We start from the raw sequence: 16,342 nt of genomic DNA, 5'->3' as shown, positions 1-16,342 counted from the left end.
CCGGCCAAACAGGCGGACCCGACCTAAAAATGACCGAACCAACCGGAGCCCGATATAGTTAACGGCCCTGTACGGTAAATGCTTAAAAAGACCGAGCTATTTCCGGTGTTACTCGGTTGTATATAGATACCGACCGACCTCACCTAGGACCGACCGATAATAAAACCCTAATACCTACCTATAAATACTCATCACTTACCTTCTACCTTATTCTTCCATTTTTCTTTCTCCAGCAAAACCAGGGCTACAGTTTACAAAAGTGGCGACTTTGAAATTGTCTCAACTTCAACCTTCTTCTATCTACTTTTAGTCTACGACCCTGATCCTGCATCGCCATCATCTCAAAGTGTTGCCGATTTTGGTTGACAAGTTGCTGATTTTTGTTGCCAATCAAATGAATTCTACATGTAATGGAGAATTTTGTTAATTGATTTTCATTAATTGATGTGCTGCTATTACTTATTGATGGGGTTTAATTTGATTTTGATTTGATTGTTGATTGATCTTATCAATTTAATTTCTGTTCACAATGGGTTTTGATTTGATTTTAATTTTTGATTTGTTTACATTAATTGAGAGGTACTCTTATTGATGGGGTTTTGTTTGATTTTTGTTTTGATTAATTATTATGTGTTTTGATTTCTCTTGTGGGTGGATTTTATTTCATTGCTTTGTTTGATTTCTTTTAAGGAACAATAGTTGTTGTGGTACTGTAGCGTAAGAAGACTAAATGATTCTAGATAGATGGTGGAAATGATTTTAGGAGTTGGAAATGTTGAGGTGATATTAGGCATGTTGTAGTCCATGGATTGGTAGTACTGTTCTATTATTGGTGTTTCTGAAGGTTAATGTAGGATTTATTGTGTCATGCATATATTGCTGGGCATTATTAGAATTTTTGTAAGTAAAAGAATCAAAGATCATTCCTTTGAATTGGAAAATAACTATGTAGTTGTGGTGAACCTTTAGACGATTCTGATCTATATATGCTTGTTTATTTTACTCACTCTGCATATTTTTCTTATTGGAAACTCAACGATAAAATGAAATGGTATAATATGGAATCTGAAATTCTTATTGTATAGGCGATCATGTTATTGTTTTTGTTGTTGGTGGTACACAGATAGTTGTTTATGCTCTCCTGTTCTATTAACTTGTTTTTGTTTTTTTTTTATCTAATTGAAGTCTACTTTTGATGTAGATGTCCTTGGACCTTTGACCATCTATGAGGAAAAATGAACATCAAAGTGCAGCTGGGGGAGTTAACAGTTGAACGGTGTGTTACCAGTACCACTCTATGAAGGCTTTGTCAGACTCCAGTAGACAACAGTTGAACAATTTCCTTGTGCCTTTGTTTCTTATTTGCCAATAAGTTCTCGGCTCGTAAGTCTTGCAGATTAGTTGATCAGTGATTTCATTTAGGTTTTGGATTTCATTCATTTTCTAGTTCTACAGAGAGTAAAACTCTTGGAGGGTCTTTCATTATTCTTTGGTTCATTATAATTATTCTGCACAGAGATTCTAATTAATAATTTATTCAAAATAGTTTTATGGTTGTATTAGTAGACATGGATTTTATAACATCCGAATATAGGGAATCTAGGACAGGGACACAAGTCCACAGATTTATTAACAGAACAATTGTCGAGTCGGACTGGTTAATCGGTTAACCCGATCCGAATCAGCTGATTCAAGTTCTGGTCGGTGAACCGGGACCCGAACTACACCGGTCCGACACTGAATCGGCCGGTTTATAACCGACCCGAACTGTAACTTTACTCCTAGTTGGGGCAAATCAAAAATTAATCGACTTGTATGGTTCTATGGTCGGTAGGATACAACACCGACCCGAACTGACCGTTGTGCAGCCTTAATTGTGATGATTCTCAAGCAAATAAATAGGGATTATGTAAGTAAAAAATAGTTTTGAAATTTGGGCCCTGCCTATATAATGGTACAAGTAAAAATAAAAATTCCCTTATATATAGTGAAGGAGTATTTCTTCTTCAGTCTTCTTCTCTTTCTCCTGTTTATTTTCTTTCCCTGTTCTTCTTCCTCCGCGAGCGTTTGAGAGTCTGTTTGAGAGATATTAAAGGTTTCTGTTTGAGAAAGAGAGAGAGACATGCACTCGTTGAGATGGAGTAGATGAAGTAGAAGATGTTACTGAAGAGATGGGAGCGGTGTTGATGTTTATCATACCGATTTAGGGTTTTGAGATTTGATTCTGAGATGAATTCGAAGATGAAATTAAGTAATTGGTAAGGGGTATGGTGAGTTAAGAACAAGGAAGAAGGATTCACAACTGGTTTTCAATTCAAAGTGATTAATTTAGGAATTAGGGTTGCTGATTGATTCGAAGTTCGAATGAAATTATTATGTTGATTGAGTTGTTCATATACGAAGGACAAATGGGTTATTGTCGAATTGGTGATGTGAAGCGGATTTGTGAAGAAATTAGGGTTTCTTGATAAGTTCATAGAAGATGTAGATGAGGCGGATGAGAGTTTAGGGAGAAGATTAGAGATGGGTTTGGTCTGAATTAGAGTACGAGGTTGAAGAGTAGTTTGAAATTGAAAGTGAAGGCTTAATTCTGTTTTAGTGGAGATTGTTGAGATTTGTCTGTGATGAACTGCTGGATTAGGGACTGATTCAATTGTTGGGGTGAAACCTTTTTAGGTAATTGTCTTCTCAGTAAATTTAGTTAAGTTATATGATTTTCAATATTGAGTTTATAAGTTTGTTATGAAATTTATAGTTCTGGAAGATGTTTGGGGTTTGCATGGGAGATGTGCAGATACTTAAAAGGAATTAGTATTAATTGAGATGGAAATAGAGACGATGGTTCTGTATAATGAATGAAATTGGAGTTACATGTGATGTTGAGTTAAGAATTGCTATGGAAGTGAACTGTAATAAGTGAAGATGAGGATTGTGTTAGAGATGAGTGTATGGTTGTGGTTGGTTGTGGTAATGGAGTTGAACTGAACTTGAAGGTAACATAATTGAAATGGTGGTGTTATTATTGCTGTTGTGGTGTTGTGGATTTCAAGAAAGGGGTTGGAGGTTTGTTTATAGAGGATTGGTAGTGAACTGCAATGGCTGGTGGAGTTGCCGATGGTTTTAATGTATAGTTTATTGCAGAGAGAATGAATATTGCAGATTTGTTGATGTTGCGTTATTATTGTTGGAATTGATATGAGAAATTCAGTGGTGGCGCTATGGATAGTGTGTGTGTATGTGTTGGTGCTTTGAAATGGCAGTGCTGGAGTAGACTTGGTGTTGAAGGAGATGAAATTGTTTGGTTAGTGATGCTGTTTTGAGATGCAGTTTGAGTTGAGAATATTAGTTGTATATACTGGTAGTTATGGAATGGAATGAAAGGAAAAGTGTAAGATGGTGGTTGTGTAACGGTGTTGAGGAATTGTATTAGAAGATAGGAATGGGGTTGAACTTAAATTATAGTGGTGATGATGTTGCTGTTCATGGGGTTGACTGTAATATCACTGATATGGATATATGTAGATGAGATTGCAACTGCTACCTAAAGGTAAGCTGTATTGTATTTGGAAATGAATTATGAAGTTGTTCTGTTTTTGTATTGAAGTTGTAGAATTCTTTTAAAATCAAAAACTTGGGTAATGATCAACTTAATAGAACCAGGATGGTTGTGTTCTTGTAATTGTAATAGAGTTTAGACCTGTTAGTCATCCCAGTCAGTCTAGCTGACTTACCTAACTCAAACTATCTGACTGAGTTGAATCAGTTTAACTCTGTTGACCCGACTAGACTCAGTGAACCTTGACTTTGACTAGACTCTGACCTGGACTTAGATGTTGACTGTTAAGTAGACCTCGGACTGTCAGTTTGACTGTTAGTTGACTAGGATGACTATATTTTCCTAGCTTGATGATTTGGACCTCTTATGGTCTGAAGTAGTCTTTGGTTCATTCTACAAAGTTGTAGATATTCATAAGACTTACCTAATGGTCTATGATTACAACCTAATTGAATTATTAAACTTTAGATATGCTAAAGATAGATAGTAAAAAGGTGTAGAACCATAAATGAGCTTAGAACCATTAGATAGTTCACTTAACTTATAACTAGAACTTGTATGAATTATGTTATGAGCCTTGTGTGAGCCTTTTGGCTAGATTCTTAGAGTTCTTGTGTGATTAACAGTTAGTCTATATTAACAACGATCGATGCAAAGGATGAACCAGTGGATCGTGGATCTCGAAGTAGGCGTGTCTTTTCATCAAAAGAGGTGGGAATACATTTAACTCTTTTGTAACCATTGTTGTTTCTTTTACAAAAGTTTATGCTTAACAAACTCATGCATTATATGTTTCTGCATTCCATGCTTTGTTTAAATTTCATTACGATAATTCTGATGCTTCTGTTAATCTTTCCATGGTTTGGAAGGGACCTATAATGTTTTTTTGTCAATATGAATTGATATGGGAAATGAGAATTTCCACGTGTGGTATATAGGTGTTGATGGTGGTTTTTAGCTTAGGGTTAAAATCGTAAAACTGTACATTCGACATGACGTCACTATGACCATTAGCACATTTATTGAATCAATCAACATGCCTACTTAAGAATTAACGGGGTACCTTTTTTTACATGGGTCATGTTCCATGGAAAAACCCTTAATATTGACTAATATCATCTATACCAAACCCTAATTCTCATGGTACCGCGCCAAGGCATGCTAACCATGCCAGCCGCACCACTGTGCCAATGACGAACCATGCCAGCCACATCTACGCGCCAAGGCATGCCAACCATGCCAGCCGCACCACTGTGCCAATGGCGAACCATGCCAGCCACATCTGCGCGCCAAGGCATGCCAACCATGCCAGCCGCACCACTGTGCCAATGGCGAACCATGCCAGCCACATCCTCGCGCCAAGGCATGCCAACCATGCCAGCCACACCATTGTGCCAATGGAAAACCATGCCAGCCACATCTCCGTGCCAAGGCATGCCAACCATGCCAGCCACACCATTGTGCCAATGGCGAACCATGTCAGCCACATCTTCGCGCCAAGGCATGCCAACCATGCCAGCCGCACCATTGTGCCAATGAAAAACCATGCCAGCCACATCCTCGCGCCAAGGCATGCATGTAACACCCCGAGTTCCGGATCAGGGTCAAACCCGTATGGAGATCCGAACTCGAAGCGTTACGGGTCGGAACGAGACTTATGCATATATTTATTCTTGCTAATTCACTTTTATACCGAACGTAATTTAAACTTTTATATATGAATTGAAGCATATGAATACATTAAACATCGTTCAAAAAAATTTCAACTACCATTTATTTAACACAATTTACATCTCAAGCAATGCAAGAAAGCAATCAATCACTAAGGTACTCATTTCTAGCTTCCACTTCCAACTTTCGTAAATCTGCAAGGAATGTCAATTGGGGTGAGATGATAGCTCAATAGAATGCATTCCCTTTCTCAAAAATATATGAAAACATGCCAACCAATCAAAGAGAATATTCACAACAAGAGTATACGGCACAACTTTAAGGATCTAAATATATGTACATCATCAACTAAACTCACAATCTATAAAATTCTCTTAAATGCACGAGTATCCTCGGTTCGTGCCCCGCCTATCCGTGTATCCCCGACACGGGACCACCAACCTCACTTGCACGAGTATCCTTGGGTCGTGCCCCACCTATCTGTGTATCCTCGGTACGGGCACCGCCATTCAAACAAATATATTCATTCATCTAGCGTAGCACGAGTATACTTGGGTCGTGCCCCACCTATCCGTGTATCCTCGGTACGGGCACTGACATTCAAACAAATATATCAATTTATGTATAAATCCACATTACTTTTGCACGGGTATCTTTGGGTCGTGCCCCACCTATCCGTATATCCTCGGTACGGGCACCGCCATCCGAACTAACATATCCATCCAATTATTTTTAAAATAATTTTATCATACAATAACCATCTTGATATTTCCAACCATTTCATCAACAAGTCATAAGTTCACAACCCAACTAACAATGTAATTCTTTCAAGCATTTAAGCAAACACACTAACTGCAGAATTTTACTTTATAGGTTTCATAATTATAACTTTTTCCGATCTATCTAAAATTTTTAGTGAACATTCGTGAGACCATCGTGTATAGCATATCCAAATTTCACATGAAACTAACGGCTAAATCGAAAGATATTGTTTTTTACAAACACATTACGAAATTTAGGCAGATAAGATCATTTCACCATAATATTCACCATAAATTCATATTAGTCTCAAATTAAGCAAACTCAAAGCACAATGAAAGATCATACATTTATCTAAAATTTTTGTTAAGATCTCAAATCATTTTAGCACTATTAAGGTTTCTTAAGAACATCAAAAACACAATAAAACGAAACTGTCCGGATTTTCTGAAATCATAATCCAAATTACAAGGAACATTCAAACAGTGAATTTGTGTAGGAAAATTCACAAGTTTTAATAATAGATACCTAAACATGTTATATATCAATATTAGAAGTCTGATCATCAATAGAAGATATATATTTATTCAATTAAATTGCAGAAACCTAACAATACAAAGGCATACGAAATAAACATCAAAGATAAACACCAAAAGAGAAAGGGTTTCACATTCTACCTTTTAATGGATACAAACTCCTCTTGATTATCCTCATCCTTCTTCTCTAAAAACCCTATTTCCATCTTCTTTCTAAAATACTTTCTTTTTTTCAATTTTATTATAAAACCCCTATTAATATTAATACCAACTTTATTTAATTGTCTTTTCAATTTTCCTAAATTTATTCTCTTATTATTCATTTATAAAATCTTAATTAGGTGATTATTTCCACACTAACTAGTAATTCTCCTATCTAAATCAACCCACCTATACTAAAGCAAAGCAAAGAAAAATAATCGGAACAAAAATGTTAGCAAACTCGCATAAGACCAGACCCAAGAATACAAATAAAAATACAGGGTATTACATTCTTACCCGCTTAAAAGAAATTTTGTCCTCAAAATTTTGAACATGCTACCGACATTTTAATTTCAATATCATGCAAACGATATTGTAAGAAAATCAACAAATTCATTTTAGCACAGAATTAGTTATCACACACGTTCCAACTAATCAAGAAAATCAGCATATATAAAATTAAACAAATAACACTAACAACCATATTAATCAATCAATCAATCATGCGTATAAACCTATTTTAATTATTTGTTTCAGTCCCATGTAAGATCTAAATCCTAGAGCTCTGATACCAACTTGTAACACCCGAGATCCGGACCAGGGTCAAACCCGTATGGAGATCCGAAATCGAAGCGTTACGGGTCGGAACGAGACTTATGCATATATTTATTCTTGCTAATTCACTTTTATACCGAACATAATTTAAACTTTTATATATGAATTGAAGCATATGAATACATTAAACATCGTTCAAAACATTTTTAACTATCATTTATTTAATCCTATTACATCTCAAGCAATGCAAGAAAGCAATCAATTACTAAGGTACTCATTTCTAGCTTCCACTTCCAACTTTCATAAATCTGCAAGGAATGTCAATTGGGGTGAGATGACAGCTCAATAGAATGCATTCCCTTTTTCAAAAATATATGAAAACATGCCTACCAATCAAAGAGAATATTCACAACAAGAGTATACGACACAACTTCAAGGATTTAAATATATGTACATTCATCAACTAAACTCACAATCTATCAAATTCTCTGAAATACACGAGTATCCTCGGTTTGTGCCCCGCCTGTCCGTGTATCCTCGGCACGGGACCGCCAACCCTACTTGCACGAGTATCCTTGGGTCGTGCCCCACCTATCCGTGTATCCTCGGTACGGGCACCTCCATTCAAACAAATATATTCATTCATCTACCGTTGCAAGAGTATCCTTGGGTCGTGCCACACCTATCCGTGTATCCTCGGTACGGGCACCGACATTCAAACAAGTATATCAATTTATGTATAAATCCACACTAATTTTGCACGAGTATCCTTGGGTCGTGCCCCACCTATCCGTATATCCTCGGTACGGGCACCGCCATCCGAACTAACATATCCATCCAATTGTTTTTAAAATAATTATATCATACAATAACCATATTGATATTTCCAACCATTTCATCAACAAGTCATAATTTCACAACCCAACTAACGATGTAATTCTTTCAAGCATTTAAGCAAACACACTAACTGCAGAATTTTACTTTATAGGTTTCTTAATGATAACTTTTTCCGATCTATCCAAAAAATTTAGTGAACATTCCTGATATCCAAATTTCACATGAAACTAACGGCTAAACCGAAAGATATTGATTTTACAAACACATTACAAAATCTAGGCAGATAAGATCATTTCACCATAATATTCACCATAAATTCATATTAGTCTCAAATTAAGCAAGCCTAAAGCACAATGAAAGATAATACATTTATCTAAAATTTTTGTTAAGATCTCAAATCATTTTAACATCATTAAGGTTTCTTAAGAACATCAAAACCACAGTAAAACGAAACTGTCCAGAATTTCTGAAATCATAATCCAAATTACAAGGAACATTCAACGGTGAATTTGTGTAGGAAAATTCACAAAGTTTAACAAGAGATACCTAAACATGTTATATATCAATATTGGAAGTCTGATCATCAATAGAATATATATATTTATTCAATTAAATTGCAAAAACCTAACAATACAAAGGCATATGAAATAAACATCAAAGATAAACACCAAAAGAGAAAGAGTTTCACATTCTACCTTTTAATGGATACAAACTCCTCTTGATTATCCTCATCCTTCTTCTCTAAAAACCCTATTTCCATCTCCTTTCTAAAATACTTTCTTTCTTTTTTTTCAATTTTATTATAAAACCCATATTAATACTAATACCAACATTAATACACATAATTTTTTATTTAATTGTCTTTTGTTTTAGGAGAATTATGGATGAAACAGGGAAAGATAAGAGGAAGAAAAAGAACAATATTATTAGGAGAGTAGTCTTGAATCATTACATAGTTTCCCTTATATACAACCCTAGGAGTCTCGTTGGACCGCACATCCATGGGCCGTAGGCCCTGTAACACTCCCCCTTATGCGGTTCAATAACAAAACTTTGTACATAATGCTTTACATATAGTTCTTCAAATGTCCTTCTCCTTGATGACTTGTGTCGTAGTCCATTGCCTCATTAAAACTTTGATAAGGAAAGAAACCCAGTGGGACAAAACCTTGGTACAACTCTTCACATGTAATACTTCACATGTTGTCTCGTATTTTACATGTAGTTCATCACATGCAATATGATCCTCAAAAATAGACGAGTCTAAGCTAGTTGGATGTGTATACGTTGCCTCATTAAAACCTTAACAAGGGAAACCCAGTGGGATAAAACCTTGACGAAGGAAAAAGAGTACAACGTGACAGATGTAAGTAAAGGTGATCCGTTGCAGATGCTCACTTTGCTCCGTTGAAGTTGACTAGTTGCTACATAACTATTAAGGCAGAAAATCCTTGTGGGAAAGATAATAGCCTTAACTTGGAAATTACATTCCCGGTGTTTGTTGTTGTCTTGCCGAGTAACAAAACCCTGTGGGAAAAGCAACCTCGGCGAAGGAAAATAGTTCAACAAACCATTAGATGCTCCCCCCGATGTTAGACAATTTCCATTAGTCTAATGCAGTCAAAAGGAATTTATCACACTTTACTTTGGTGACTTGAATGTTTATAAGACTCTGTTGTTGATTCTGGAAGTTATGTTACTTAACATACTATCGCGTTTCATTTCTTTGATTCAGATATTTTCAGTAATATCAACGCGATCTTTATGTCTTCAACGTTCAACATACTTGATGTTTTTAGTGTTGTCTCGTTAAAAACCTTGTCGAGTAACAAAACCCCTTGGGAAAAACTATTCTCGATCGAAGGAAAAAAGAGTACAACACATCTTCAGTTTCAAATTAAAATATGTCGACATCATACCCTTGGATCCTCCCCCTGATGTCGACATCTCCCCATGATTACTTTCAGAGTTGTTCCAGACTGTTCCGTTAGTCATATACTTTTCGAAACTGAATATCGGTAATGACTTAGAAAATAGTCTACCATATCTCCCCATGATTACAAGATTATTGTTCCTTCATAATCAACAACCTTTGGATTGCAGTTTGTTGGACACATTTATGTGTCTAATATGATCTCAATTGTATATATTGTTAGTGCTCGAATTTGTATTTATTATGGATTTTTGTGTCTTTGTAGGTGTTTTTGGAGAAATAAGCTTTTGGGGCGAAATCCGCTCGAAAAGTTGCGCGGGGCACCCCTGGAGGACACTTGCTATTCGGACCCCTCAAATGGATAAGGGGTAGCCAATGGATAAGTGGTGACCAGTTACTAAAGGGTAGCCTAATTACTAAGGGACATCCATTTTCAGGCAGCTGCTAAAGGGAAACCACTGCTGGATAAGGGGAGGTCATCTTCTTCATTTGAAATTTGAATTTTGGAGGAAAATAAGAACAAAATTAGGGTTGAAGAATTGAAGGTGTTCTAGGGAGATTCAATGGCTGAAATCAAATGGGTTTGTTCCTCTTGGCTAAACAGGGCTGGTAATGGTCTTATTTTTGCCCAGAATTGGCTAGACAATCCGTAGGAGATGAATCAAGTTTTATAGTTTTGGGCGGGAAAAATATGCATGCAACTGGCAGAGTTGGGGATTGAATTCGATCAATTTCCAGAGTGATTCAATGGATTAAATTGATTGGGTTTACTCCCTAGGCCTAAACAGGCCCGGTGAAGTCTTTTGTTTGAACCCAAATTGGCGAGAATAGCCGGAAAAAGAAATAGAAGTCAGGTTTTGCACGGGTCTCTATATGACTTATTTTTGGAATTATAGGAAGAATACATGCAAGAAACTCTTCCCAAAGATACATATCTATCTAAGAAAAAGTTTGAGATAAGTTGGCAAGCTCAGAAACGCGTGAAACAATTTTGGGAAAAGATTATTGTCGTAACTGCCAAGAAAAGAAAAGAAGAGATTTCGAGAAGTTTTGGGGAGATTAAATCGCTCTGTTGGCTATATATAAGTTGATGAGAGTTCATAGAAGGGAGTCGAGACTTTGGGGGACCGAGCTGAGGGCTTGGTGAAGCTGCATAGGTGAAAATCAAGAGTTGCAGAGAAGACGTTTCTGCCGCTGAAGAACAACGTCGTAGAACACTTCGCAACTTAGCAAGAAACGGTCACCTAATCTTTCAAATACAATACCTTTGAAACAGCTTCGCAACAACTATTCCTATTAGAATTTATTTGTAACGGCAGCTTCTGTAACAGTGGACTCTGTAACAATTATATCTACTACAAATTCACTTCTTCAATAAAAACACCTATTTGAGCCATGATTAAATATTTTGAGCGTGTTTTTGACATGAGGAGCTAAACCCAAACACTGGTATGATGGAGGAAGCCCTATTTCACAATCACTTGGTAACTATAATTGATTCTTTATGACTTTTGCACTTGTTTTAATCGATTTATGATTTTTCTTGATTAGTTCTGATTTTGTTTGATGTTGCATGCTGGGTTTTAGGAACTTTTGATGCGTCATGCTTGTGATTTACATCTAATGCTTTATAAAATCTACTTTTGGCAAAGAAAAGAGTCAACAAAAGAGCTAGAATTGTTATGAGTCATTATATGAACCAATTGAATGTGATTAGTGGTGAAATCCAAAATCTCAGTACCTCTCGATATTCGTGACAACCTTGTGAATATATTTTTAGTATTTTTATTCTTAGTTCTTAAATCAAACCTTTACACAATCCGAGTTGAACGAACTTTACTACCACTTTCAAAACTACATCAATTTTTGGCGCCGCCGACGCGGATTCGTATTAGGTTTTAGGTTTTAGATTTATTTTATTTCTTTTAGAATTTTTGTTCTCTTTTACGCCTTTGGTATTTTTTGATTCTTTTCAGATTTCGATCGAAGCTACAAGGAAAGAAAAAGTGCTATAAAAGGAAGCATCGCCAAAGAAGGAAAGAAAAGAGGAATCCAAAAGGAGTGAAGAAGAATATTTTGTATATAGTTATTTTGTTTTATTTTTAGAAACTGTAAATAGGGTTTTAATTTTTGTAATTTTTCTTTTTATTTTTGGACACTTTTTGGACTTTATTTTTGGAATGAACATTATTTTTTTTAAAACCCTATGGAAGGGTTAAGATTAAATATAAACTGTTTGCAGGGAAGGACGACAATTACGATACTGTCTCGGCCCCTCAGGTTTGTACACTGACATCGGAGTCGGTGGCCTGAGTCGACTTCAACGCCCGTCTGGTACGGGAGGTAAGACTCTATCAGCCCACGAATCCCCTATCAGTGGGTTTTATTTTTTGTGACAACTCACACCCCTGCAATAGAATATCGAAATGGTATTACAATAGCCAATACAATGAATATCCGACTGAGTTTCAAAATGGACGTTACTACTTTGACCATAGTGTGAATAGTGGTTGGGAACATCAGCCTTTTCAAGGTTATGGCTCATACCTTGATGACCCCAATTACTATCCACACACGCACCAGTCATACGAGCACAATTCTTATATTTCTCCTTTAGAATAGTCCCTCAGGAAATTAGAGGTGTCGACACGTAAGTTAGCTGAGATGAATAACTTAGTTTATGACGAAAGAGAACTTTCTATAGAGGAATCCTTCAAGATGATAGATGAGTGATAGACACATTTTTGTGTCTAATTTGTCTCGATTCTATATATTGATATTTCTCATTTTTGTACTCATTATGGTGTTTTATGTGTGTGTAGGTATTTTTGGCCAATAAATATTTTTGGAAAAATCGGCTCGAAAAGCTGTCTAAAAGCGCCTGGAGGACACTTGTTATTCGGACTCTCATCATGGATAAGGGGAACCCTCAGGACACCCCAAGGCATCTGCTAAAAACACCCCTACTCTGGATATGGGGCGCCTCTTCTTCTTCACAATTCGAATCAGAATTCGGCGGGAAATACGGCAGCAGTCGTGAAGGTTTGGAATTGGATTTCGCAAGGGATTCGACCAGATTCGATTACAGATATTTGTTGGGATGGACTTTCTGGATCACAACAGGGACGGAAGATTGATTGGACTCAACCAATTGAGGCTGGAAAGCCGTGAGAAGAAAACAGAGGAGGAAGAAGTTTTCGGGCTCTGTTGAGATTATATTTGGCAGTTACGGGTGATTTGAGGGAAGATAACCCTTCCCGAGATTCGTATCAATCTAATAGAGGAACTGTAATGACATGTACAGCTCAGAAACGCGTAGAGAAGAGTTTGGAAAGTGGAGAAGTCCGAGACTTTCTGCCGAAGTAAAGAGAGAATTAAATCGAGTATTAGGGTTCCTATTGGCTATAAAAAGGTTGCTTCAAGTCATAGAGAGGGCCAGACAACTTTTGGAGAGGTTTAGAAGATAACATAGAGCTAAAATCACGAACTGGACTTTTATTTCTGCTGGTGCTGCTGAAGAACACGAAGAACATCAACCCACGCCCAACTGTCATTGTTCTACAGCACTTCGCTTCTATCGTTACTGTATCAATCTTATTCCTTCTGTTTCTCTTGTAACAGTCGATCTGCAACACATATAAACGTTACGATTAAACTGTTTTACTCCATTTGAGTCTCTTCACTTTTGAAAACACCTTTTGAGCAATGGAAAAATATTTTGAACCTGTTTTTGATATGAGGAGCTAAACCCCATTGCTGAGGCGATAGAGGAAGCTATTTTTCCAATAAAGAGTGGTATTTTCTATTTATCTTATTTATTAAAATTATTTATATGATTATTTGCCTTGTTTGAGAATTGTTTTAATGATTTTTATTCAACAATTGTGATTTCCATTGATGGTATATGCTTGGACTTAGGTTTTTGATATCCCATGCTTCTGATTTACACTTGTTATTTTAAAAATCTACTTGTTGCAACATCTTAGAATCAAATTAAACGAAAAAATTGAATAAATATAAATATTGGATTTAAATCACTTTGAACTTGGAAAATAGTGGAATCTTAGCCTCAATGTTCTTTTAATATTGATAACAACATCATCTTTGTTTGAGTTTTCTATTTTTGTTTTAGAATTTAAGTCTATATTTTATCCTTCGCAAGTTTGAGAATCGAACCACATTTATCACTATCTACAACCACATCAATTTTTGGCGCCGCCGACGCGGATTTGCTTTTAGGGTTTTTAGACTTCGTTTTCTTTTATTAATTTATTTTTTAGGTTTTTATTATTTTTGTTCTTTTTTATGTTTTTGGGTATTATCTTTTGTCTACAGGTTTTGGATCATAAAGCGAAATTGAGCCAAGGAGTTTGGTGATGTCGTAAAAACTGGAACTTAAAGCATAAAGACTTGGAGCGAAAGCTTAAAGCGAAAAGAACGGAGAAAAAGACAATTTCTTTTTAGATATTTTATTTTATATTTTATTTTATTTTATTTATTTATTAGGGTTTGTTTATAAAAAAAAGAGAGAGAGAGAACTGTATTAGGGTTTGTTATTTTTGTAATTTTTCTTTTCTTTTTTGGACACTTGGACTTTGGACATTATTAGTTTTTTTTTTTAAAACCCTAAGGAAGGGTTGGTTTAAATATAAACTGTGTGCAGAGAAGGACGGTGATTACGATATCGCCTAGGCCCCTCGGGTTTGTACATGACATAGGAGTCGTGGCCCGAGTCGACTTCAGCGGTTCTTTGCCCGTCTGGTACGGGAGGTAAGTTTTTCGAAACACCCGCGAATCCCCTGTCAGCGGGTTTACTGTATTCCTTCGGTTTCATATATGCAGAGGACTTGAAAACGACTGCTTTAATTTCCTAGTAAAGGGCAAGGACTGGCCATACAAGATAAGGGTTCGGATTTCATCACCGTTCTCTTCTTGCCCGCCTTAGGAAAACGAAACCAAACGCGAACCTAAGCCTAAAATTTTGACTAGAACAAGACCTATAGGGTAACGATCTTAATAGGAAAGTCGTTCGAAGAATATTGGTTACTCTTTTGAGCATACTTCTAATTTCTTGAAGGTTTCTGTGAGTTGAATGCGTGACTGCGCCGCCTTGTAACCGGTGAGGCCTTTGGTATCAAGGCTCCACTAAGCTTCACTCGCCTCGATTCAACTTACTTTGACTCGGATTGATTCCAGAGGGATTTGCTCAGATTGTAACGAGTTCCTTTTCGAAATAATAGAAACTAGTCTAGAAACAATCTAAGTGGAGCCATCATTCTTTTTGTTTGCTAGAAATTTAGGTTTGATTTGGTTGAGTCAGCCTTGTTTTGTGTTTGCATAGAATTACCTACCTTATTCTGTTACATGCCTGAACGTAAAAGAGACGCCCTAGGTAGATTTGTTAAAGAGAAACCTAGTAGTTCTAAGCGTCTTGATTACCTCAATTTAGAAAGTCCGATTCTGTGAAGATTCCGTTTTTGAACGTCCGTTTGAGGAAAGAATCCCTGATAGTCCAATAGCGCCAGAAATGGCAACTTTGAAAGCCTTGTTGAATCCTACTAGGACTACTCGTCCCTCGTGTATCAGGTTACCTGAAACTGAAGCAAATTATGAACTTAAGCCTGGAACCTTACAGTTGCTCCCAATCTTTTTAGGAAAAGAAAATGAAAACCCCTATTTCCATGTTAGGGACTTTGAGGAAATTTGTAGTACCCTGAAAATTAGAAACCTTGATGATGATGCTTTAAAACTCAGGTTATTCCCCTTTTCCTTAAAAGATAAAGCCAAGTCGTGGCTGTATAGTTTGGCTTCCGAATCAATTGAAACCTATGAACAACTTACATCTGCCTTTTTGAACAAGTTTTTCCCTAGGCACAAAACCTCGTCTATTAGGACGCAAATCTGCACGTTTACACAACAGGAGGGAGAATCTTTGTATAGGTATTTGGAAAGGTTCAATGATTTATTAGCCCAATGTCCTCATCATGGTTTAGAAAAGGTTAGGTTAGTTCAGATCCTTTATGAGGGTTTAGATTATCCCACCACAACTACAGTAGAGTCCATGTGTACAGGTGGGTTTGAAAACCAAACAGTTGATGATGCGATGACATATTTGCATGAAATCGCCGAAAAGACCCAACAATGGGAAAGCAATAGGGTACCCCAGAAAACAATTCTTCTAGGCAGAGGAAACGTTAATAGGGTAGAAGGAAGCTTTGAATCAGATGCCAAAATTGCTGCTATAGCGAAAAGGTTAGAAGCTTTAGAAGTGGGTCACACTAGTGGTAGATTGGA

At 36.6% G+C, this 16,342-nt stretch overlaps 1 long non-coding RNA gene and 1 pseudogene across 1 annotated transcript; one reads left to right on the top strand and one right to left on the bottom strand.

The window, feature by feature from the left end:
• Window positions 1-221: 221 nt before the first annotated feature.
• Window positions 222-1,562, top strand: LOC113354110. Its single transcript, XR_003361678.1, has 2 exons — window positions 222-407; window positions 1,202-1,562. It is a non-coding gene; the product is annotated as an uncharacterized LOC113354110 (long non-coding RNA).
• A 14,377-nt stretch (window positions 1,563-15,939) lies between these two features.
• On the bottom strand, window positions 15,940-16,039 carry LOC113354635 (annotated as a pseudogene).
• Window positions 16,040-16,342: the final 303 nt, after the last annotated feature.

Source organism: Papaver somniferum, chromosome 2 (assembly GCF_003573695.1).
Source record: "Papaver somniferum cultivar HN1 chromosome 2, ASM357369v1, whole genome shotgun sequence".
Classification (NCBI taxonomy): domain Eukaryota; kingdom Viridiplantae; phylum Streptophyta; class Magnoliopsida; order Ranunculales; family Papaveraceae; genus Papaver; species Papaver somniferum.
The sequence above is the reverse complement of the archived record's forward strand: the minus strand, read 5'-3'. Positions and strand labels throughout refer to the sequence as shown.